This window comes from Phodopus roborovskii, unplaced genomic scaffold, assembly GCF_943737965.1.
Source record: "Phodopus roborovskii unplaced genomic scaffold, PHOROB, whole genome shotgun sequence".
In the NCBI taxonomy this organism is placed as follows: Eukaryota; Metazoa; Chordata; class Mammalia; order Rodentia; family Cricetidae; genus Phodopus; species Phodopus roborovskii.
In genome coordinates this window covers 2,157,633-2,183,292 of record NW_026125546.1, presented here as the reverse complement: position 1 = coordinate 2,183,292, position 25,660 = coordinate 2,157,633, and positions in this window count along the sequence as shown.

Below are 25,660 nucleotides of genomic sequence, written 5' to 3'. Positions count from 1 at the left end.
GGCTGGCTGCTTTGCTTTTCTGATCTTCAGTTTGAAGCTTGAATCCTAATATCAGTCTTTGGGTCTTTTATTTATTGTGTTACAGTCAACAAAGTCTGGCATACTAAGTTGAGGCAGAACCAAGCTACTCCTCCTGTATATCAAGGCTGAACAAGGTAACCCACCATAAGGCCTCCAAAAAGCCAGTTCATGCACTTGAGATATGTCCTGGTACCACTGCCAGCTCCCCCCACCCAACAGATAAAGTTATATAACTGTCACCCACGTTCATAGGGCCTAGTTTGGTACCATGCATGTTCCCCACCTGTCAGCCCATAGTATGTGGGCTACCACTAGCTCAGGTCTGCTGTCTCTGTGGTTTTCCCAGTCATGATCTTGACCCTGGCTTTGCTCATATGATCCCTCCTCCCTCTCCTCGACTGAACTCCAGGAGCTGAGCCCAGTGCTTGGCTGTGCTTCCATCAGTTACTGGATGTAGGTTCTATGATGGCAATTATGGTAGTCACTAATCGGATTATAGGGGAAGGCCAGTTCAGGCACCCTCTCTACTACTGCTAGGAGTCTTACCTGGGATCAGTCTTATGGAATGGGAAAAGATATTCACAAATTCCACATCTCACAGAGGGCTGACCTCCAAAATAAATAAAGAACTCAAAAAATTAGACACAAAAATACTACAGAATTCAATTTAAAATGGTGTACAGATCTGAACAAAGAATCCTCAACAGAAACTCAAATAGTTGAAAGACATTTAAGGAATTGATCAATATCCTCAGCCATCAAGGAAATGTAAATCAAAATAACTCTGAGATTCCATCTTATACCTATTAGAATGGTTAAGATAAAAAACACTGATGACAGCTTTTGCTAGAGAGGATGTGGAGAAAGGGGAACACTCCTTCACCACTGGTGAGAGTACAAACTTGTAAAGCCACTTTGGAAACCAGTATGGTGGTTTCTCAGGAAGTTGGAAATCAATCTACCTCAATATGACTCTTGGACATATACCCAGAGGATATACAATCATACTACAAGGGTATTTGCTCAACAATATTCATAGCAACATTGTTTGTAATAGACAATACCTGAAAGCAACATAAATTCCCCTCAATGAATGAATGAATAAATAAAATGTGGTGATTTACACAATGGAGCATTATTCAGTAATAAAAACAAAACAAACAAACAAAACAAAACCAACAAAAAAGGACACCTTGAAATTTGAAGCGAAACTAGAAAACAACACCCTGAGTAAGGTAACCCAGATCCAGAAAGACAAACATGGATAGTAGACATAAAGCAAAGGATAGCCAGGATACAACCACAACCCCAGAGAAACCAGGTTAAAACAAGGATTTTGAACTCTTACACAGTGTAAAGGCTGAAAAATTATGGGGCCTTTTGAGGTTAGACTTAATGCATTGAATTTTGATATGGCCACAAGCCTATGTGGGACAAGAAGTAGAATGACCTCCATAGGCTCTCATGTTTGAAAATTTGATCTTCAATTGGTGGAACTGTTTGCAAAGACTGGGAGGTATGGTCTTGTTGAGAGAGCTGTGCCACTGGGGGTGGACTTTAAGGTTTCAAAAGATTCCCACCATTCTCCATGTGCACTTTGCTTCCTGTTTATGGTTTGATGTGTGAGCGCTCAGTTGCTCCTCCCACCAATATGCCTGTTGCTTGCTATCATGCTGCCTTGCCATAATGGATAGTAACTCTCTGAAACTGTAACTTCAATCAAATGTTTCTTTTATAAGTTGCCAGGATTATAGTATTTTATCATAGCAATAGAAAAGTAACGAATGTAATATATAATACCCATGTATGCTTACTTAAAATTTTTAGCTTTATTTATTCTATGTGTTTGTATATCTTTTGCCTATATGCAAGTATGTACATTATGTTCTTGCCTGGTGCTGGTCAGATCATTGAAAAGTGTATGGAAAACTTGTTATGTGGCAATTAACTAAGTGCATTCAAACATCACCTATACTTGTCTCAAGACATTCCCAAGGCTTAATAAGCACTGAAATTTCCACTTTATAGACAAGAATACACAACAGAAAGTTTCAAACTCAAGATTAAATTTCAGATATATCCTTACACTGTGCTAGTTCCAATGCAATTTTGGAAAATTGTGGATTGATTAAAAAATTGAAGAGAAAAGATGTGAACTAGATTTAGAAAAGGGCAAGTTCTACAGGGCTAAAATAGACTGTATTGGGCATCAGGATTGGGTGCTGCAGCCACATTGAATCAACTCCAGCTACTCCATCTTTATTACAGTACTCAAAGTACCATTGGCATTGGCCTGCCTTTGCCACATACCTGTTCTGGAGTCAGAGCCTACAGCGTGATTGTCTTAGACTCTCTTCATAGAGAAAAACATCTATTTCTCCAGGAAAGTCAAAGTTTCTCTTGGGAAAATGGAAAATAAATGATGCCAAGCAGCCAAATAAATACAAGTACTTCCACCATCTGTAAATCCCCCTCGCCTTACTGCAGGTAAGGAGTCCTAGATATCTTGATCCTAGATAGTGACATTTTAAGGACAAAATGTGTGTTAGAAGTAGAAAGACCAAGTGCAACACCTCCAGTTTAAATTCTCTATTGCCAATCAAAGGAAACTTGAACATCCCATTACTGTGTTTAAACTGCTCTCGGTCTAATACCTCCACCAGATGAGCTCACCTTTGCATGAAGAAAAAGTCACCAATATTTCCTTGGTCAAAAAGCTTAAATTGCACACACAGAGAGTTAATAATACACTGAAGTTTTGTCTTCAGAGATTTCTGTTATCCATACTCACATAAAAAAATAACTGACAGTTTCTTGTTCTACCTACAGTATCTGTAAGAAAGGACTCACACAAAGAAACTTCATTCTGTTCCCTTTATAACAAGATTTCAGCTGGGAAATGTATAACATGAACACAAATGACAGGAACACAGTCCACAAACATTGCTGTAGATATACATTTGTGAGGGTATGAATTCATGCATTTAGGCATGTAGGTTAATTTATGCATTTCTTTATATCTCACTCAAAACTCTCCTATGCCTAATACAAGAATACTTAATACAGTTGGTGCTGGGTGAGCTTGGTTACTTCATATGTTTTAACCCTGTTTTAAATTCACTCCTTGAAGGTGGCTTCCTATTTCTCCAGATGTGTTGATGCTTGGCTCTGGAAGTTTGTTGGATGTCTCCTCATGACTTCTGCCAGTTTTGTGCTGTCTGTCTAAAACCAGCTGCATGAGTGAGGCTCAGTGGGTGTCACCCACTTCTATCTAGTCACTTGTTCAGAGTGCCAAAGCACCACGAAGCCAGTCTCTACCCTGGGCTAGAGCCATGACCAATGTTTTAAGGACTGAAAGCATGGATAACACTTTATTGATTCTAAGGATTCGAAGGATATACCTTTGTGCTAACAAAAGAAATAGGCATGAGTTTGTTGCTTACACGGGGTATATTGAAATGGCTCAGAGATCCCAAAATTTGTGTTGAAGGCATTTCAGATATTCTCCCATACCCCCATCCTTGGCTTTTATATGACAAGTGTGAGAACGAAGAGAACTAGAGGGAAAAGTTTTCTTTTCTTCCTCAGTTGTTGGAACCTTTCACTTTTCTTAAAGAGAGTAGAAGGGTGGTGAAAAAGCAAACATTGTGACCTGTGCCTTTAATCTCAGCACTCCAGAGCAGAGGCATGCGGTTGTGAGGCCAGCCTTGTCTACATAGTGACAGGCCAGTGAGAGAGAGCTAGAGCCAGAGAGATAGAGAGAGAGATTGACAAAACATGGGGGTATTAAGATAGGGCTTCCAGTCAATAGACTATCTTTTCCCATCAGCCTGTGGGGAATTAACTAAAGATAAACCCTGTAAGGTGTAAGGTTTTTCCGCCTGCCGCTGGTCTTTTCCCGCCACTGTGCCAGCCCCAAATAACACATTGAGTCGCTGTATTTTATATAATGCTGTTGGCCCGTTACTTGTTTCTTATTGGCCAGCTTTGTGTTAAGTATTAACCAATTTCTGTTAATCTATGTATTTCCACCGGCTCTTACCGGAGAGCCAGCTGGCATCCTGCTCTCTCCAGACTCTCCGTCTTCACTCCTCCTTCTTACTTCCTCAAATCCTCCTTGTCTCCTAGTTCCGCCTATCTTGCTTTCCTATTGGCCAACAGTGCTTTATTCATTAACCAGTATGAGAAACGTATTTACAGAATGACATCTCCCATCAAAACCCTAAGTATGTCATTATTGTCATTATCAAGAATGTCATTATCACACAGATGTCTTAGCTGCTTTTTTGCTGCTGTTAAGGCACCATGACCAAAGCAATTTATAAAAAAAAAAAAAAAAAAAAAAAAAAAAAAAGGAGTTTATTTGAGGCTTACATTTTCAAAGTGTGAGCCCATAATTGTCATGCCAGGGAGCATGGCAGCAAGCAAGCAGGCATAGTACTGTAGCTGGAAGCTTGCATTTTGATCCACAAGTATTGAACAGAGAGAGCTACCTGGAAATAGCAAGAGTTTGTAAAACCTCCAAATCCTTCCCAGTGATACACCTCCTCCAAAAAGACCACACTCTCTAATCCTTCCCAAAGAGTTCCATAAATTGGGAAGTAAATATTCAACTCTGTGAGTCTAGGGGATGGCATTCCCATCCAAACCACTACAATACAATGTAAGAAAAATAAATATTAACTTAATTTCTAGTCTATTGATGTGAAGATGTACCATGACCAAGGCAATTCTTAAAAAATAAAGTATTTAATTGATTACAGTTTCAGAGGTTTAGTCTATTATCATCATGACAGAAAGCAGACAGGTACAGTGGTAGAGTAGTAGCTAAAAGTTCTACATCTTGATCTACAGGCATCAGGCAGAGAGTAGGTAATTTAGGAAATACAGACTATCACAAAGAAAACTGCAAAATGTTATAGAGCTATTAACTTTCAGGTATGTTTCCTGATAAATGTCTTCCATGAATACCAGATGTATATTAAACTAGACCTGGTGTGGGATTTTTAAACCACCCACTAGTGACACACCTCCTCCAACAATGCCACGCCTCCTAATCATTTCCTAAATAGTTCACCAACTAGAGACTAGACTTTCAAATATATGAGCTTATGGGGGGCCATTTTTATTGAAACCACCACAATATTAGCCATATTATGCTACTATGCCTGTACATATGTACATAATATATTTAAGTTTTATATAATACACCAAGTCATTCATATATATATATATATATATATATATATATATATATATATATATTATACAGAGAAGACATAAAGAAACACACCTATACTGGGGGGGGTGCACACCTTTAATCTCAGCACTCAGGAGGCAGAGGCAGAGGCAGTCATATCTCTGAGTTTGAGGGCATCCTGATCTGGAAAGTGAGTTCTAGGTCAACCAAAGCTATGCAGAGAAATCCCGTCTCAAAAAAATACAAAGACAAAAACAAAAAAGAAAGAAAAGAAGAGAAACACACCTAAAAGTTCATTGTTTTATGAAATCCTCTGTTCTTCTTTGTAATAGTCTGTATGTCCTAAATTATATACTTGGTATATTTATTTCTTCATAGCCATAGCTACCAAAATAATAGTTTTAACTTTGTTGTGTTGGTCTTTACAACATTCATCTTAATCCAGATCCTCTAGAGCAGTGTTTCTCCACCTTCCCAATGCTGCAACCCTTTAATACGGTTTCTCAGATTGTGGTGATCCCAGCCACAAAATTATTTTACTGCTACTTCCTAACTGTGGTATTTCTACTGTCATGAATCATGATGTAAATATCTTATGCATAACCCCTGTAAAAGGATTATTTGACCTTCAAAGGGGTAATGACCTACAGGTTGAAACACCACTGCTCTAGAAACTTACAAAAATGCATGGGGAGACCTATCTTGTTCCAGAGAACCCTGGACAGGATACTGGTGGTACGGAGAAGTCTTCCTTCCAGTGCTTTACTGGTGACCTTGGAATACAGCACTCATGCTATTTTTTTTTTTTTTTTTTTTTTTTGTGACAGAACATGGAATGGTGTCCCCAGGGTGAGTTAAGTGACTGAAGATATAAGGGTCATTTTTGGACTTCATCAGGTAAGGAGAACAGGGAAAATGCATTGAATTTGAGTCTGACATTGTGACTGCTCTACAAGTGGTGAGTCCTCAGACTGATGAGAGAAAGGTAGATGGTGAAAATAATATATTTTGTCTTGAAAAACTCTAAATCTAGCCTGTTAAAAATTCTCTCCATCTGTAGATATAACTGAATGTAATGTGCTTGAAACCACTTCAGCGCAAATAGCGTTACAAATTTGTAGATGAGTACATCATGTTACTATGGATAGCTAATTAGCCTTTGAGGTATTCTAACTACAAAACCAGACTCCAAACCTTTGAGTCACCTTCATCCAAAGTTTACACTCCAAACTCAGCTACCATCAATGTTTCAAGTATTGTTGTCCAGATCCTCATACCTAAATTCATTAACCATCATCCATAGTTGAATGAGAATCTCACTGGGGACTATGCTTAAAGTGCAAGATGACTTGCCACAACACACTCATATGGCTCCATCACAGTGTAAAGCAAGGGTAAAAAGCAGACAGGTCCATCAGGCTTCTCCTCTATTAAAGGACCCTCCTTGGGACAAGAAATACTTTCCATCCTATAGCATCCCCTTAGTGGAATGTTTGTTCTGCAAGTCAGTCAAAATTTCACCTACATGGTCTTAAAAAATCATTGGTTTTGTGCTAAAAGGGGCCTTTCAGGAAAAGGTCAGCAAAAGACTTAGAAGAATACAAAACCAAAACTCAATGGACTCCAAGTAAGGGCTGTTACCTAGAGTACATATGAGCTTCACTGAATTCATGCTACAATATCACTAACCTAAGACTTGTTTTTATGGACTCATGTTGTATAGTAGAAACACCTTTAACTGTTTCTTCCTAGTCATGCTTACAGGCAAGCAATTACAAAGTGGATCAGTATGATAAGCAAATCATATTTTAAAGAATTATGTTATAATTTATGAATATTATGGACCAGCCATTAATATATATATTTAATAACCACAGAAGCTAAGCCTATAAAAATGAAACAATCCAAAAACTACATAAAGATGTGATGATCAAATATATCGAAATAGGTAAATGTGTGTGTGGCGTATTTCCCCAGAGTTGTAGCAATAAGCATGGCTCCCACCAGTACCTCTGCCATGAAGCTAAACTCCCAGGAAGCCAAGGAATGGGACAGAGCCAGCAGTCAAAGCAGCAGCTTTAATCCTAACCATGCTGTTAAGCAGATTAAAGACTCGTGGTCAGAAAAAGATAGAGATATACAGTAAAGACTGATTCAGGTAAAGAAAACCCTCTAAACAATTTTCAGAGTGTTAAAAAATACATATAGGTTAGGCTTGGGAAAGAAAAGAAAGTGATAAAGTCCTTAAAAAAGAAATAGGGCAGCTGGGTGTGGGTCACTGTGAGATCAAGGCCAGCCTGGTCTACAGAGTGAGTTATAGACAGCTAACGATACAAAACAAAAAACAAAAAACAAAAACAAAAACAAAAAAAACCAAAAAAACAAAACCCTGTCTCAAAATATAAAATAAAATAAAAATAAAAGAAATAGAGTAATAAAAAAGAGCCATGTAAAGATGTAAAATATGCAGACTGTATGTTATTGTGCTGTCTTTGAATTGTTTGATTGCTGAGGAAGAAGTAACAGCTGTTAAAAGACATTTGATTATAAATCCTGCCTGATTAACCCAACCTATATATTTTAAAAATGCCTTGACTTCAAAATTTGAGTCAAAGGACATGTTACCTTGGAAAAGAGGTTCTGCTTTTGTTTCCACAGAAGATGAAAAGCTGTGGATTCCTACCAGACTAGTATGGTTTGATCAAGAAAGACTGCTTGAAGCTGTTTCCCAGGTGATCCAACATCCAAGACATCTGCGACTGTGCAGCCTCAGGCCACAAGAGCCAGGCTTTATTTGTCCAAGCAAGATATCACAATATGTGTGATAGAAAATATGTAACTATTTCAAGTGTTTTGATTATATAGTTAATAAACATGACTAGATGTTTGTATGTATGCATGTTTGTCATAGGAATATATAAAACCATACATCCTTCTGAAAGAGAAGTCACTTTTGACAATATTTATGACACATATTGGCTATCCAAAAGTTCAGAACTAGAGATTGCAGGTAACATTCTTTTATCACCATACTATAAAATTAAAAATAAATATTAAAATCGGAACAAATAGACCTGGTAACCAGATAAAGGATGAGGTGGTTCATTTCAAAGCACATGTCTTCATGTGACATATCAGCAGAACACTGTTTCGTAACAAATTTTGTCCTCGAATGTATAATTTTCCTTTCAGTGAGGGATTCTACATAAATGACACACAAAGCCTTCAAACAAATTCAATTTAGCATGCCTATGAGTCGTTAAGTCAAAAATGACAGGAAATTTAAGATGATCAGTTACCCTTAGAAAAGTCCATGGTCTCAGACCAGTGAGACAGCTAACTAAGTAGGTGAAGGATCTAGCTGACAAGATGGATCCCCTGGACCTTCATGGGAGAAGGAGAAAGCCAACTTGTGCAAGTTATTCTCTGACCTATATTTGCCTGTTGTGGCACACACCCATAAATAAATGAAATGTAATAAAAATTTTTAAAGGAGACATTTACATTTTTCTTAAAACAGAATACTGGTCATTTATTTGGAGGCTCTTTATATTACCTTTATTTTATAAAGAGATTAACATGACAAGGACATTCCCATATTGGGTGCTGACGCATCAGTATAATTATAGCCATATTTAAATTGTTATTGAATTTCTCATTAGATTTTTTGCACAGATGCAAGAAAGGCAATGATCTAGTTATTTTTTCAGGGCATAAGGCTAAACTGCTGTAAAGAGCAGCAGAGTGGGTTTCAAAAACCTTCAGAAGGAAAATAGGACTCTGTTCATGTGTATTTGTATTCCAGTATGGCTGATGAAGTTTTGTTTCAATAGTTAATAAATATCTTAGTATTATATTGTGATGGAGAGAGGAGAGAGAGGAAGGAGGAGGAGGAAGCTATTAGCAAATACGTGATGCATCCCGCTGTTCCTGCTTCTTCAGAAATTGCCTAAGACAAATGATGGATCTCAGGTGTGGGTGGGCTTTTCAACTTCCGATTCGTGGGCTCTGTGTGGTGGTATGTGCTATTGTCACTGCTTTGGTTGACAGCGAACTGTTATTTAGAATAAGAAAACTGTAATTCTGGTGTCTGTGTGGAATACTATAGTCACTTCAGCTGAGAACCTGGGGGCCATTTCTGCCAACTCTGGGGAAGTTTCAAGCTTTCCAGTTTCACAGCTTTAAACTGAAAGCAACACACTGTTGCCACCTTGTTTCACTCAGAGTTCCCTAGTACAGAGCTAAATAAATGCACATGAGCACAGGTAGTAAAGGGGAACCTTAGGGGATTGGCTTACTGGATTCCAGACAGTGGGAAGAAGTCCCTAAGTTAGGCTACCTGTTGCTGGGGAGCAAGATTTGATAACATCTCTCAGTCCCAGTAGGAGGTTCCAGAATCTGGAAAGCTGATGGTAGAATTATCAGACAGCATGTAAAAGGTCAAGATTTTGGAAAACTAGGAAGCCAGCTAGGGATGTTGCTGGTGTCGGTTCCAAAGATGAAAATCTGTGACTCTGAGATGTAAAACACTGAAAGAAAGCTACTTTGCTAGGATGGGGGTGCTGTGGCACACACTGTTCCTACGCCTCTTTGTTTCATCTGAGTCTCAAACAAATGAGCACTCCACATTGAGGGTGAATCTTCCCCACAGTCCACCAGGGCCAATATTTCAGACACACTTGGTGCTTCCTAGTCATTCCTAACCAAAGCAAACCTACCTGGGATCCCGTTTGAACATCAGTGCCTACAGAAGCATAGAGAATCAATAACGTTTTACCAGCCATGTGAGTGTCCTTCAACACAGTCAGCTTGACACCTAAAATCAGCCATCACAGACACTGCCATCAGATTTGAACAATTCATTTAATGAACACTTAAAACTCTCATGGGGTGACCACTATATTTGAGGATCCTTGTTGAGTGCTAAAAGTCCAAGTGGCTGAAATGAACCAGATTTAATGGAAAAGGGTAAGAGAGAAGAGGACATACTGCAGAGAAATACAAATTACAGTGTTCTGAAAAGGTACCTTTCCTTGAATGTGTTTTCCACATCCCTACATGTTAACATTCGAGTCTTCATTTAGGGTGCTGGTGGTCATTTGTTCTGTCCTTCCCAGAGAAGTTCAGAAGGTTGGAAAGCAGACCACTGTAATGTGAAATAGCTGCCAAAGAAACCACCTATCCCATGGGCCTTGGCATCTATGTGCCAACCAGAGTAAGGAACGTTGGGTTTACATCATCTGAGGCTCCTTGCCAAGCTTGGTAGAACCATGATGAGGCAGTTACTATTGGCTTCCATTCTTACGGAGAGACTATCGTTCTTATTGGAAGACTAGGAGATGTTTCCAAAATCTAAGTCTCTCTTAAAAGACAAAGACCTTGGCAGTGAGGAAGAGTAGAAATCGTAACTAGAACAGTAAATGCTGACTCAAGGCAAATGTTGCAATTCTGTTTCAGCATCTGTGCTTGCTCTCTCTTAAGCTGGTAACAGGATCTCCAGCTGCCCCCCATTCATCTCAGGAGGTTTGCATTTAAATCCCACAGCACACCTCCCTCCTCTTCTACTGTCTCCCCCATCTTGAATTTCCTCCACCTTTTACTTTCTTTTTAAAATTTAATTAAAATATAATTTCATCATTTCTCCTCCCTCTCCTCTGTCCAACCCCTTCCATACGTCTCCCCCTAACTCAACTGTCAAATTCATGGGCTCTTTTTTTTAAACTATTGTTACATATTGGTATATAAATAAATATATAAATGTAACCTGCTAATGTCTTTTAATTTGTATGTATATTATATATGGCATATTATATATGTATAAATATATTATAATTTATATACATATGTACAAAACAACATACATAAGAAGTAGGTTAACCACTTGGTATCATATAACAGTTTAAGGGCCTCATCCCTGTGGAATACTAATTCTCCCTCTCTCAGCAATCATTATGGGTCTTCATTTAGGAGCAGGGTCCCATTATATTTCCCCACCTACATTAGCAAACCAAATGGTGTTGTCATTCAAGTCTTGTTCATACAACCATATTGCTGAGGTTTCATGGATATAGTTTCCTTATCTGTTTACTGTTCTGGAGGTGATGGAACCTGGGAGAGTGGAGCTGAGAAATGAGGCAGACTCAAGTTGAATGCAACAGCCAAGTTTATTCAGAGCACCAAACGATTTATACCCTGAAGGTTAAGTGAGATCACCTGAGTAAAGTTCTCATGAGTTCACACTTTGTACAACTGCAAGAACAAGCTGCATGTGGTGAAAACCTGTTTATCCATACATGCATAATTGAATAACAATAGCAATCAATAATGAATAGTCTGAAGAAAACTCACTCGAAATGATACACCTGGGAAGAGCACGGAAACATGCTCCAAGAACAACTGCATGTTTTGAAGAACTGATGCTCGACACTTGTTTCCTTGGTATATTCTCACAAGCACTCAGAACTCTCCTCATTCGACTCCATTCCTGGACTGTGTTCTGACATATCTCACAGCAGACTTCTTAGTCCTTTTGCTTTTACAATCTTTCTGCCCCATGATCCGTAATATTCCTCGAGCCTTGGGTGTAGGGATTGTATTGTAGATGTTTTCTTTGGGGCTGGGCATCCATGTTCAATTAGTCTCTGTATTTTGACCAGTTGTGGCTTTGTGTAATGGTCTCAAACTACTGCAAAAAAAAGCTTTTCCTTTCTTGACAGCTTACTATATTTTTTGAATTTTAAAATACCATTTACTGATATCATATATTTCCTTAATTCTTATTCCCCTGACCATGGTACCTTTCCCTTTCAAAAGCTTCCAGGTCCCAGGTACAGAACTTTCTATGGTTAGAATTTTGTGTTTCAGTTCACTGAATGAAATTCAGAGCCCTCATTACTGATTTTTGCATAAGTTTGTAGTGTGTCTTCCTAAGTAGTTAATAAGCTCTCTATCTGCTAATTTGTCTTTCTGCAAAGTTGTGAAGGGAATACGCTGTGTAAATTTTCACTTATCAAAACCCCAGAAGTTCAGTTTCCTCTGGTCACTGAGGCTTAATTATCATTGGTTTTGCAAATAGAGAGAATAAAAAATAATTATTTTCTAAAATCACTGAAAAGCACAAAACTCCTAGACTCTTACTGGGTTAATAGCAGCACAGAATATTTATAAGAGAAGTGTTGTCAGAAGATGACTACATACATTTAAGTGGCAATATTGTCCCAATTTTTGTCCATCTTCACAATTCAATTGGCTTCACAGGTATTTGAAAATCTTTTGTCAGGACATTCTATAGAATGTTCTTTCAAGAAAGTTCAATTGAAGACTGTGACTTAGGTGTTAGGTGATAATCACAAACACTGTAATGTGAATTGGGGAAGCTTGTCTGAAACTAGATGAGGTTTTGGTTCAAACACTTAGGTGTTTATTCTGAGGAACAACAAAAAGAAAAAAGAAAGAAAGAAAGAAAAAAGAACGGGAGAAAGGAAAGAAAAAAGGATTAATTAAACTTCCAAGTATCATGTAGCCTAAAAGTGATCAGTATCCTTAGCAATTGGGGAGATGCAATTTAACAAGTTGGAGATTTCTTCTCTCCCCAGTCAGGATAACTAATAGCCACAAAATAAATAAATAAATAAATAAATAACAATAAATACTAGTGAGGGTGTTGGAAAAAAGACAGCCAACATTGATTATCTGTGGGAATGAAAATTCGTGCAGCCACTCTAGAAATCAGTATGAAGAATCCTCAAAAGTCAAAATAAATGAAGACATTTTACTTCACAGATCCTTGCTCAGCCAGGAAATGGAAACAAACTAGATGTCCTGCAACAGATGAATGGAAAATGAAAATGTGTACACACAATGGAATGCTATTCAGCAGTAAAGAAAACGGAATCAATTTGCAGGGAAATGGATGGAATTGGAAATTATAATGAATGAGTTAACCCAGACCTAGAAAGGTACACTGCATGTTCTCTCTCATCTCTAGTTCCTATCTCAAATATTCAGCCCTCATCAAAGAAGCTTCTCTTTCTGGAAAATCCAGGTCATTACAGGGTACTACAACAGGAAACTCATGGGATACCCAGACCAACAAGTGCCTTCCTTTTAACTCCCCACTGAGCCAATTAGTGCCACCTATATGTATGTTAGTGTGCAATCCTCTCTCTACTGAGGAACTCCTGGAAGAAAAGTCACTCTCCCTCCCCTAGCAGCCATCAATTGCCAACAGCTCTGCAGCAAGGGGAGGGGCCTCAGGAATTCCCCCTCCTCCACACTGGAAAGTTTAACTCACTTAATCATGGCTGCAGTGAGTCTGCATATGCAATACTACATCATAGCCAAAGGACAGCATTTCACAACACTCCTCCTCATGGATGGCCTCTTATGTTCTTCACACCCGTTCCCCAATGCTCCCTGAGCCTTATGAGGACAGGACACCCATATGAGCTGAACAGCTGCAACTACTTTTGGTGGAACATTTGTTGATCACTGAGTGGCTGAGTACAGCTTTTGTCAGTCCTGGAAATTTGGAGAGGAGGTGAATGAAGCCCAGACTCTTTGAGAGCAGAGAAACTGGGAAAAAAAAGATGCAGGTATAGTGCCCTAGCATGGTTTACTCAGAGGAGTAAGAGTGAGCCAGATCTAAACCTCCCCACATAGACAAAAGCCTGATGTCACATTATCAATAAATTCTGAAACCAGTTTAAAGCAATGCCAGGTTAGAGATTAGAGTGCCCACAGGTACATGTTGGTAGCAAATATTTCTCAGAGAAAAATAATATCATGTATGTCACAAATTACTTCTACAAGCTTGTTTTTCTTTTTGTACCAAATCAGTCCTAATCAGATACTGAAAAGAGACAACAATTCAGGCAAAGAAGCAGAAACAATAAATAACCAGACACTGAGCAAGGACCATATTTTTGAAGTAATAAAAGCCTTTAAAAATGACCATGATGATCATGTTGTAAGAGATAAAAATGTGAATGAAACTTTCAACAAAAACTGAAATATAAAAATCTGCATGAAATATTAGAAAGGGAACATGATAGAAATTTTACAAGTTACACTTCCAGGAACTAAGATTTAGAACTGAATGGAAGTGGGTAACTAAACCCTGAGCACCGTTAAATGGTGTCAGTCCACGGAAAGGTACATCTATATTGTTCAGAGGGAACAACAAAGAAGTCAGTAAATGAAGCAGCCACAGAGAAGAGGTAAGAGTCACAGAGAAGAAAATGATGAGGGCAAGATCGCAAACCTGGTGAAAAGCATTGTTTTCAGGTTTAAAGTGTGTAAGCATGATATGTGATAAAATCCACACCTACCTATCATAGCTAAAAGAAACCTAAAAGACTGTCTCAAAGCAACCAGACAGGACTACACTCTGATCTTCAAAATAACAATAATTGAAAAGACAGACTATTTCTTATCAAATGAAAATAAAATAATCTCTTTAGTGGACTTAAAACAAAACAATGGATTTTTTAATGCCAGGGAACAGGGAAAATAGCATTTAGAAGTAGCCTAAAGATACTTTCATACAGAAGAAAAAGTAGTGATTCATCGCCTGAAGAAAGGTCTCCACAAAGAAGAACATGGCGCTAGATGGATTTTGGAAATGATGAGTGGAGTGTAAAAGGGTAGAAATTGTGAATAGGTGAAAAAACTACAGGAATATTAGCCACACAAATTACTTGTGTTTGTACGGTTTCACACACACACACACACACACACACACTTGTTCTACAGAATAGTATACTGGTTAGGACCTGGCTTATATATTAGCCTTACAAATTTACTACAGAAGTGTTTTATTTGCATCTTATGGAACCTGTTATGAAACATCTCCTTTCTCATTCCATGTTACACCTCTCTTTTCAAGAAACAAAGGTTGGTTAAAGCAGCTGAGGCTGATTAGCATGACTCACCACGTGAAATACATAAATAAAAAATCCAGGGAAATGGGACCATATTCATTAGTGATCTGTATGCCACAGTGGGAGAGCTGGCTGAATTCAGTTATCACTTCCTGGGTTGATACAAACAACTCATACAAATAAGAGCTCTTAAAGCACCAGATAATAAAGACATAAGTAGAAGAGTTTCAGTAAGAGGAAGAGTGAGGAGGAGGCAGGGGAATGCAAGATGAAGAGGTTCAGAATTCAATATATATACCTATATATCTATATCTATATATATCTATATACCCATACACACACACACATATATATATATACATATATATACATATATATATATGAAACTGACAACCAAACATAATTAAAGTAATGAAAAAGAGTTGAAGAAATCAACAGAATACATTGGTCATTTTATAAATTAAAAATGGCAGTTTAATGATGGCCTGGGGGTGTTTTAAAAAGAAAATACAAGTACCCACATTAAATTTTGAAAGATTTGTTTGTTAGATCACTCAAGCGATGTTTTAAATGATATTTTGTGTGGCTTGAAGAAAAGCTAACTCCTTTTTTTAATTTAATTTTATATAACAAAGTCCAATTAAATGAAAACAAACATTTATACACAATATTTGGGAATTTGGGCGTCGTTCTTTCCAAACTACTTCCTGCTGGTAAGGGGCGCTGTCTTGGGGGATTCTAAGAAGATTCAGATATCCTAGCTGTAGTCTGTAGGGCTGTTTTGTCCAGCTGTTTGGAATGTAGGATCAGCTTGTACTCTGTTTCAGGTGGTCTGGTGTGATCAAACCACATTAGTCTGGAAGGAATCCACATCTTTTCATTTTCTGTGGAAACAAAAATAGAAATACTTTTCCCCAGTAACTTGTTCTTCAACTTAAATTTTGGAGTCAAAGCGTTTTTTTTTTTTTTTTAATTTATTATTTTACATGTCGATCCTAGTTCCCTCTCCCTCCCTCCCTCCCTCCCCCTCCAGCCCTCCCTCCCTCCTTCCCTCCCTTTTGCCCTCTCTACCCTCTCCCATGCACTCTAAACACCCTCCCCTCCCAACCCCCCACCACAATACCATATGTAGGGGAATGCCATCCAGTTGGGGTCATGTAGATCTGACAGGTCCTGTGAAGTAGGGACTAGGGCTTCTCTCCTATCTCTAGAATAAGGCAGTTATCCCTCCATGGGGGATATGTTTGCAAAGTCGAAAAGCTAACTCCTTAACATTGCGATATATTTGCCATAAACATAGTATGTGCAGTCTATTTGCAAAGGTTGTAATTGGACTCACATTGCTTTCTTCTCTCTGAAATTTCATTTGTCAACATAAAATACTGTCATGACTACGTGAAAATATAAATATAAACTTGAATCTACAGCATTGCATTCTGAAATCATTTTGATTTATTTTCCCCAGACACACCTGATTAATTCATCTATTTTCAAAAAGGGGCAGTGGGTAGGATGAAAATTAGACCATTGTGACCATCCTAAAGGAGCTGATAGGTGCCGACTATTGTCAGAGGATGCAATAAGCAACTTCAAGACAAATTTTAGCATATGTTGCTGCTTCCAGATAAATGAATTCAAAATTAATCACCTAGAAATGAATTTATTTGGATCCATTATGTCAAAATCTGTTTACAGTGTTTTATATATATCAAGTGCTACAAGTACTTAAATCCTACTTAATTCTAGATAACAACTAAAGCCACCATTTTCTCTATGAAATAATAATACTAAAATCTGGAGGGACAAATTAAGTAACAGTACACAGAATTCTACTTCAGTGAATACTTTATTTTCTTTTAAAGCAATCTCAGGGTTCAAAATAACCATGATGAGGGACTAACTGAGGTCCCTCTGAAACTGTTTACTGAAATAGTATTTTCTGAAAAATAGAAAAAAAAAAGTGCTTCTTGCTGAAAAGAGCCAATATAGACCATTTCATTCTCAGGGGATTGAATTTTCTTTCTCTCTCTTTCTCATGCAGTAACTCCATAATCATTTTAAGAAAACTGGATTAGACACTTTGTGATAGACACAGACTTCCTTCAGTAGAATTACCAGTGACAGAAAGAGTGTCAGACAGAGCTGGGGAAAGGCTCTTATCAGCTATAATGGAGCTCATTTTAAAATTCCAGTACTGACATGTAACCATGACAGCAAGGAATGCCTATCTCCAGCCCCGTACAATAAAGAGATAGTATCTTTCAGCATGGTATCCATCAAAACGATGAAGCAATGAAATAGGACACATTTCTGTCACTTCTACATCTGCCTGCTGTGCCAGTACACAGAGAGAAAGAGCCGTCAGTCTCAGCAGCATGTCCCAATCTGGAAGCTTTTAGGAAAATTATAGGGCACTAAAGAATTACAGTTCACATTAGAACTGATTGGTGTCACCATCGGAAGGGAGAAAGAGCCCATGTCCTTCAGCAGCAGGAATTGTCTTCCATGCTCAAAGCTAATCATCTCCATATTCACAAACCTACCATGGCTAACCTAAAGAAGTGAGCCTTGGTGGGCTCTTTAGCACAAAATTGATTTTGATTTTCCTAAGTGCCAGTTTTGACTGTGTTGTCATCACCAGCACAGGTAACCACGCTGTTGGCTATTTAAAGTTCTGGCTATGGAAGATTCCGGCTGCTATCAATTTTGATAAAAGTTCTGGTTCCAGTTGAGTGAACATTTTTATTATCCAGGAAACATCCCTAGGGGTCGTATTAAACAGAAGCTGTATCTCAGCCTCCCAAAAAGCGGAAGCTTGACAACAACAGTCTTTCCATTTGGCCTAGCCCATCACTTGCTTGGTTGGCTCTGCTCCATCCTGAATTTTAGCTCACGGAATAGAGAACAGCATACATTGTTCAGTAGGAGAGTGAAGATGGCCAACTTAATGCTGTAACAGTTGCTAAACCAACTGCATACTAAGTATAAGACATTTTTATCTATTGGAAAGGTTTGAGGGAACCTACCTGAATTGAAGACTATTAACTAACTTTGACATACTTAAGAACGCATATGTGTCAACCAACTTTTGAAATAAATACAAATGTCAGCATGATTTTTGAGCTGTCCAACTGAAGTTTTACAGATATGCTGATTGATAAGTATACCCACTGTGGACCTTGGACCATGAAACTGAAGTTTTTGAAATGCTAGTAAAGGAAGAGGCGAGATCACAGAAAGCCAGTCACATTTAAAATGTTTTTTTCTTCAAAGACAAAACGAACACGCAAACAAACCACCTATGCAGCACATATTTGCTCACCTCCAGGCAACTTTTCTGAGCCTCCTATTTTCCATTTCTATGTTGGAAACACAATTACTACCTACTGAGAGACAGCATGCAAAGAATGGAGCTGAATGAAGTCACACCACAGATGAATATTTCTCAAAGAAAATACCAACACAGCAATGGCAATCAGTTTGGAAGAGTTTCCAGAACCAAGTAAATGTGAAAAACGTGAATGGTTTAATTTAACTTTTTAAGTACACTCAACATCTTCTCCCCAGAGAATGTCATTATTATATCCCCTTCCTCTTGCATGGAAGGGAAAGTCAAGGAATAGCAGCCCACTGAGGATATGTGCCCATGGCCAGCACCACATCACACACGTGCATATGGCCACTCGTTAGGAAGACTGTGGAGGAAAGATGCCTGCTTTACAGCAGAGACCACATGCTTGTTCAGGGTGATGGCACAGTGCTTTGCTCTAATAAAAGGAAGATGGGGGGTCATGTGCCTTTAAGGAATAGCTTACAAATAATGAAGTTGATTTTATGTATTTATCCCATTGACATTCTATGTGACCAAGAAATCTTAGGATCTCTCTTTTCCCTCTCCCCCTTCCCTTTCCCTTCCCCGCTCTCTCCCTCCCTCCCTCCCCCCCCCTGTAGGAAGGTGGTATGTTCCTTGTAAAACAAAACTAATATTAAAACATTGAATTCTTTAAACACTTCTGCAGTTCTGACACTTTGTGAGTTAACTATGCAGCAATCACAACTTTGAAAGCCCATCTTCCCCTGTGTTCGGGGGGACTTGTCTCTTTCCGGTTCTGTGAGGGACTTTACATGAATCTCTTAGAATACACCTTGTATCCTAGTTCCTCTGGTGGTGGGAATTATAGGCTGGTGATCCTTTGATCTAGGTCTAAAATCCATATATAAGTGAGTACATACTATGTTCCTCTTTTTGTGACTGGGTTACCTCATTCAGGATGGTTTCTTCAAGTGCCATCCACTTGCCTACGAATTTCAAGATGCCATTATTTTTTTCTGCAGAGTAGTATTCCATTGTGTTACTGGGGAAAAGGATTTCTATTTTTGTTTCCACAGAAAATGAAAAGCTGTGGATTCCTTCCAAACTAATGTGGTTTGATCAAGCCAGACCGCCTGAAACAGAGTACCAGGTGATCCTACATTCAAAACAGCTGGACAAAGCAGCCTTACAGACTACAGCCATGATTTCTGCATCTTCTTAGAATCCCCCATGACAGCGCCCCTTACCAGCAGGAAGTAGTTTGGAAAGAACAACGCCCAAATTCCCAAATATTGTCTATAAATGTTTGTTTTCATTTAAATGGACTTCGTTATATAAAATAAATAAATAATAAAAAATATGAAAAAAAGGAAAGAAAGGAAGAAAGAAAGAAAGCCCATCTTACAGCTCTGAGACTGAGAAGGGCGCTGACAGAGGTGGCTTCCACATGAAGTGCCTGGCTTGCTGTGCTGGGGCTGGGTTATTGTCACTGGGGTAAAATCATATGAGTTTGGTTTTGCATACATCTTTTCTGTGCACACTCATGTCCCTGACACGTGTGATTACTATTTCTCAGCCCAGACCACTGGGTTTCCTGTATGTGTTTCTCTAAACGAGAACCAAATCAGCCATTTTCCCATGGAGTCACACAGAGATATACAGATGTATTAAGAATTTATTGTCTTTACCAAAAAAAAAGATTTTTTTAAACTAAAATTTTAGTGGGGAAGTGCCATAAACTATTATCTCTGTTTTGGAGTCAAAGACATTTTTATGCTGGCTTCATTTAAAGCTTTTATAACTACATTAATCACCCAAGTTTCATTCCCCACCTAAACTATTTTAAAGTAAATATAAATATGGTGTTTGGACTTTCTAAGCACTCAGTAGAAAACAGGGTTCATTGTTATTATTCTAATAGTGATTTAAAGAAACATAATCTCCAAAACTTGAGAATAAACCAGATATACAGAATTCCAAATAGCTCAATCCACCTTTAAAACTGGTTTGGTAGCTTGAATGAGAGATGTTCCCCCAAAGGCTCAGGGATTTGAACTCCTGGTTCTTGTGGCTAACACTGTTTGAGGAGGCTACAGAACTTTAAGGATGTGGGGCTTTTCAGGAAGAATTGCATCCCTGGGCTTTGGAGCTGTATAGTCTTGATAGTCTTGTTCTACTTCTGTTTTACTGTTTCAGCTTCCTGTGTATGGTGGAGATGTGATCTCCCACCTTCCTGCTGCAGCCAGCTGCTGTCACGTGTCCCCTACCTTTATGGCTATCCCCTCAGAAACAGAAATTCCCCTTTGCGTTGTTTTGATTATAATATTTTTTATCATGATAGCTGGAATGTTGCTGATACAGTGAGGGTATTAATTTTCAAATTACCACAATAGCTTGTCCTTTGCAGCGGAAATAGCAATCTATTTGCAAATGGGGAGAATCACTTTGACCTAGGTATCAGGGAGTAGCCATGCTTCTATGCCTAGGACAAAGCAGCTCTCTGAACAGTTCTTTTCCATAGCTGAGGGAGGTCTCAGTCTACACTATGCCCCCAAACTCACTGATTCTTCATATGTTTAATATAATTCCATTTACCCTAAATATATTTCCAGGGAAGTCACTGTAGACATCACTCCCTAATTCCCCCTAATCACTTTCTGTGAAATGCCTCCAACTTCATAAGTCAAATCAACCAGTTTACATTGCCTTCTTAAAGGCCTTCATGAATTACTTCAAAGCTTTCTTTGTCAAAGCAAATATTGGGCATGTCCAATCTACCAGGCACCTTTCTGTTATAGGCCATGGAACCATTATTATCTTAGTGTTTAAAATACGGAGATTTTTATGGGAAATTATCTACTTTCGTAACCAACATTCTTTATTGGTAGTCCACACTGGCAGTGACTTTAGCTTTTCCCTGATTCTGTGTCCCTTGCCACCCTCTTCTGGCTACTTAAATCTCTGCCTACAGTAATGACTGGTCATATCTGTTTCAGGTAGCACAGAATATAAAGAATTATAACAGCTGATTTTGCTGAATGAATTGTATAACATATAATAGCCACGTAGATATTAATCTCAGCACTGGAAGAACCTGTTTTCAAAAGGTACCCCACCAGAGTTCTACAGGCAACATGACATGTTCTGTGAACATCTGTTAAAATCATCTAATGAATAGAATCATTTGCATCTGGTATAATGATTTGTGTAGATAAATAAAAGTTGTATCAGTGAAATCCATGTTTTATGCAATCCACGTTGTCATGAAGATTAAGCTACCATGGTAATTTTTGTATCATTAGGCAAACCTATTCTGTTGGTCTTTAATTTTAAATTTGATTGTCATCCAGCAATTTGTCCTTGGTAAGCTTCCCATCATTTCAGAAGCTGGGGCACTGGATGAATTATCTGCTTCCAGGACATATCAGCAACTGCTAATTGCTTTATGAAAAAATAATTTAAAGAAACAAAAGTGAGAGCAATACAGTGGGCTTTATATGTATGGCAGAAATACCTGTTGAGAATTCATTGCCATAGCAGATTATGGGGGTTAGTTGATATATTTATTTAGTAAAACAAATCTGTAAAAACAAATGAAAGCCCATTTCCTTCTTTCTGAAAAATTTGACATCCCGTGGAACAGAAGAATAGAAAGAAGATCCCCAAAGAAATGAAAATACACAAAGAGAATAAAGGACAATTTTACAGGTATTCCAGGAAATATGGAGATAATTTCTTAATCATTTCCATTCTCAGCATGCACAATTCTATGGATTCAAACTTAGTATATGTGTTTACACTAAGTGTAATGAAAGGAAAAATCAATTTCTTTCCAAAAGATAATACTGTCAGAGTAGCTTTAACGTTCTTTGAAAGTTTTATTTGCTTTCATAGATGCTCAAATCTGTGCTCCATGATTTGGTTTTTCCCTCTAATTAGTCTAAAATAAATTGGTTTGAAACTGACCTTGTAACATGTTTAATTATTCTAACACTATAATTTGAGTAATTGAAAGTTTTTATATCAGACTATAAAAAGTTGTTTTATACCTTCATTCCTTAACATAGCTTCTGACCTGGGCATTACATCACTTCAGGAATTAGAGAGATGAAAATTCTCCATAAATTTTGTCTTGACCTTCTTAAAACTTGATTCTCACAGCTCATTTACATGGAAGATACTTGCTCAATGTTCACATGGTGATTTACCTTTGGCTATTTTGTGTAGAGAAATATTTCAGTATTTTATGAAATCCCTACAAAATTGTTCTTTGTTTTAATTTATGTATTTTCATTTGTTGAGTGCTCTTCCTATCCAAAATTAGGCTTTCCCTTGTGGATACTCCATACACATATATATTTTAATAAAATATTCTGCAGAACAGTGAAAACTATTATAATGCTATCCATTGTCTGATTCATAAATGGCACAAGCTGAAGATTATTTTTCCTTTAATAGCTTCAAGTACCAAAACATTACAAATGATTGTAATTTAGCCATGCATACATTCTATCTCATTAATAGGAGTGCACTTTTAGTCCAATGATTTAAGTGCTTGTATTTGTGAACAATAATCTTATTTTCTTCATAAAGCATCTTTGAAATTGCTTGGTGATCTTCCCTTGCTCTCCATCCCCACATACATTCCTGCTGCTCCATGTCCAAACAGATTCCTGTTCCATCGCATCTGTTCCATTTCCAGTGCCGCCATCCTGGGTATCATCATGACTGACATGCATCAGTGCACAAGCTACTTGCTTCCCCCACCCTTCCCAAGACATTCACCACCTCAGCACAGAGTAATCATAAACAATATGTGAGGTTCTTTCCTTACCCTGCTCAGTACCCTCGGTGAGCTCCCATTGTATTCCTCACAGAATCTATGGCCTTTATATGGCCTCCAACCTCCAGGCACTAGCCCTCCTTATCCCATGAACCTATTCTACTCTCCACCTCCCTTTCCTCTCCTCATTCTAGCCCGCTAGACTAGGCTCCTCTATTTCACCAAGCTTGTCCCTGGCTCAGCTTCCCTAGCTTGTTGTGCCTTCTGTCTGGACCATGCTTCTTTTGGATACTTACATCAATCTGTGTTCTTATTGCCCAGGGCTCAGCACTGATATCTCATCATCATAAAGGAGTGGTTGGAACATCTTCCCTCAAGTGCTCTCTATCAAACCATGTGTCATTTTCCCACCGACTTTATCACTGCCTGAAATGATATTGCTTATTGATTTATTTATTGGCTCATTATTGGTATGCCCCACTCAGAGAATGAAAGCTCCAGAAAAGGAGACTCGTCTGCCTCAATAATCATTTAATCTTTCCCCAGTGCCTAGAATCATCTGGCCCTTATTACATTTTCATACGCTTTGAGGCATATTTGTTCTCACGGGTTTACTGTTCATAGAAAATATTAAAAAGTTATATATTATTACTGCATCGGTATGACAAATATATTCATATCACATATCAAAACTTTTCTGTTTCATTTTTTTATTTTATTTCATTTAGTTAAGAAATTAAAATACTAAGAAATATTAAAAGTATTAAAACATTTAATTTAAGGAAATTAAAGCAATTTTGTGGGGTTTTGACACTGTACTTCCTATTCCTCATGAAGTCACCTTGAACACAGTGCCCGGGGCAAGACAGTTGCTTAATTATTGAGTGGACTGATTGGATAATGAGTACGGGCCTGGTCCATGTCTTACTTCCTACCCAACTGGCTAAAATCATGCAAAGTCACTAGATTTGTGAACCAAGGGGTTGAAGTCTAGTCTTCCAGATCCTGTCCTAATGCAATGACAGTTATGACCTATGGACTCAGTCTTTTATTGCATATTGTTATTATCTTTTATTGCTGTTGCCACTGCTTCAAGTTTGTCCTGTTCTACTAACTGGATTAGAGATTCTTGTGTGACAGGATTTTTATTGTAGAACCTCCCTTTATATGTCTTCATGCACTATACAAACATGCTTACTTTTGTCTAGCTGCACTTTTAAATGAACATATAAATAAAATAAAGGAAAAGATAAATTTGGCTTATTGTATGGCTAGATGATGGCTTCAGAAGAGGTCACGGAAACTCTTCTCCATGGCATGCATGATATGAAGTGACCCCTCCACAGAGCTAAATGGATGGGCTCCTGAAGCCACTGATCTTGTGAGGGCTGGGAATGTCCCAGGCCTTACTGTACTGAACAAATGGGCAATCTCTCAGGGCAACTATCTTGTGTTTGTGGCGTTATTTCTACAAAGGACTTCTTCAAGGTCAGCTGTAGATGCTGATATGGATTTCTTAACCTACACCCAAATGAAGAGCTAGATAGGTCACTTGTTGTCTGGTGAGAGCTAATTGTCACATTTTTAGGGATTTTGTCAGATAGTAGCTAATAAAGTCATTATTAAAATTTCACTTTTATAAGGTTATTATATTTATGCTTATATTATGTATTAAAGCCAAGGCAACACATTACACATCAGCATTGTGTATTTCTTACACAAAAGCTACATATGCTTTTGAAGGCATTTGTGTCTATTGTATTTATTAATAGGAGCAAGAAATAATATTACTCAGATGTCCCCAACTTAGTGTTCAATGAGGTCAGTCACATTTGAAGCTTGAGGTTGGCTGTGGTAAGAGTACACACATTCTTATGATAGAGAATGTCCTCTGTATGTATGTTTCTCTTATTTGTTGATGAATAAAACACTGATTGGTCAGTAGCCAGGTAAAAAGTACAGGAAGAAGAGGAGAATTCTGGGGAAAGGACATAGAAAGAGGAGGCCAGAGAGAGATGCCATGAAGCAGTCAAAAGCAGTAACATGCTGGAGTATTATGGGTTAGCCACAGCCTCATGGCAATGCAAAGTTTAATAGAAATGGGTTAATAATTTAGAAAGAGCTAGCCGATAAGAAGCCTGAGCTATTTGCCAAATGATTTGTAATTAATGTACGTCTCTGTGTATTTATTTGCAGCAAAGTGGCTGTGGGACCCTGCTGAACAGAAACTATATCTACATTTCTATACATGCATATTTATATTGTGTAAAACCAGCAATACTTCAAGTCAGGCTCTGACTTTACTAGAGCCTGTACTCAAATGTGTGAATCATATACTGTGATTTTTCTCCATCTTCTTTCTCTCTCAGCATCTCCTCATGTACCTCTTATTATCGTCATTCTCTGTAGTGCCCAGACAAACATAGGGTTGGCAACAGTCAATGTCAGCCTCATGAAGAAAG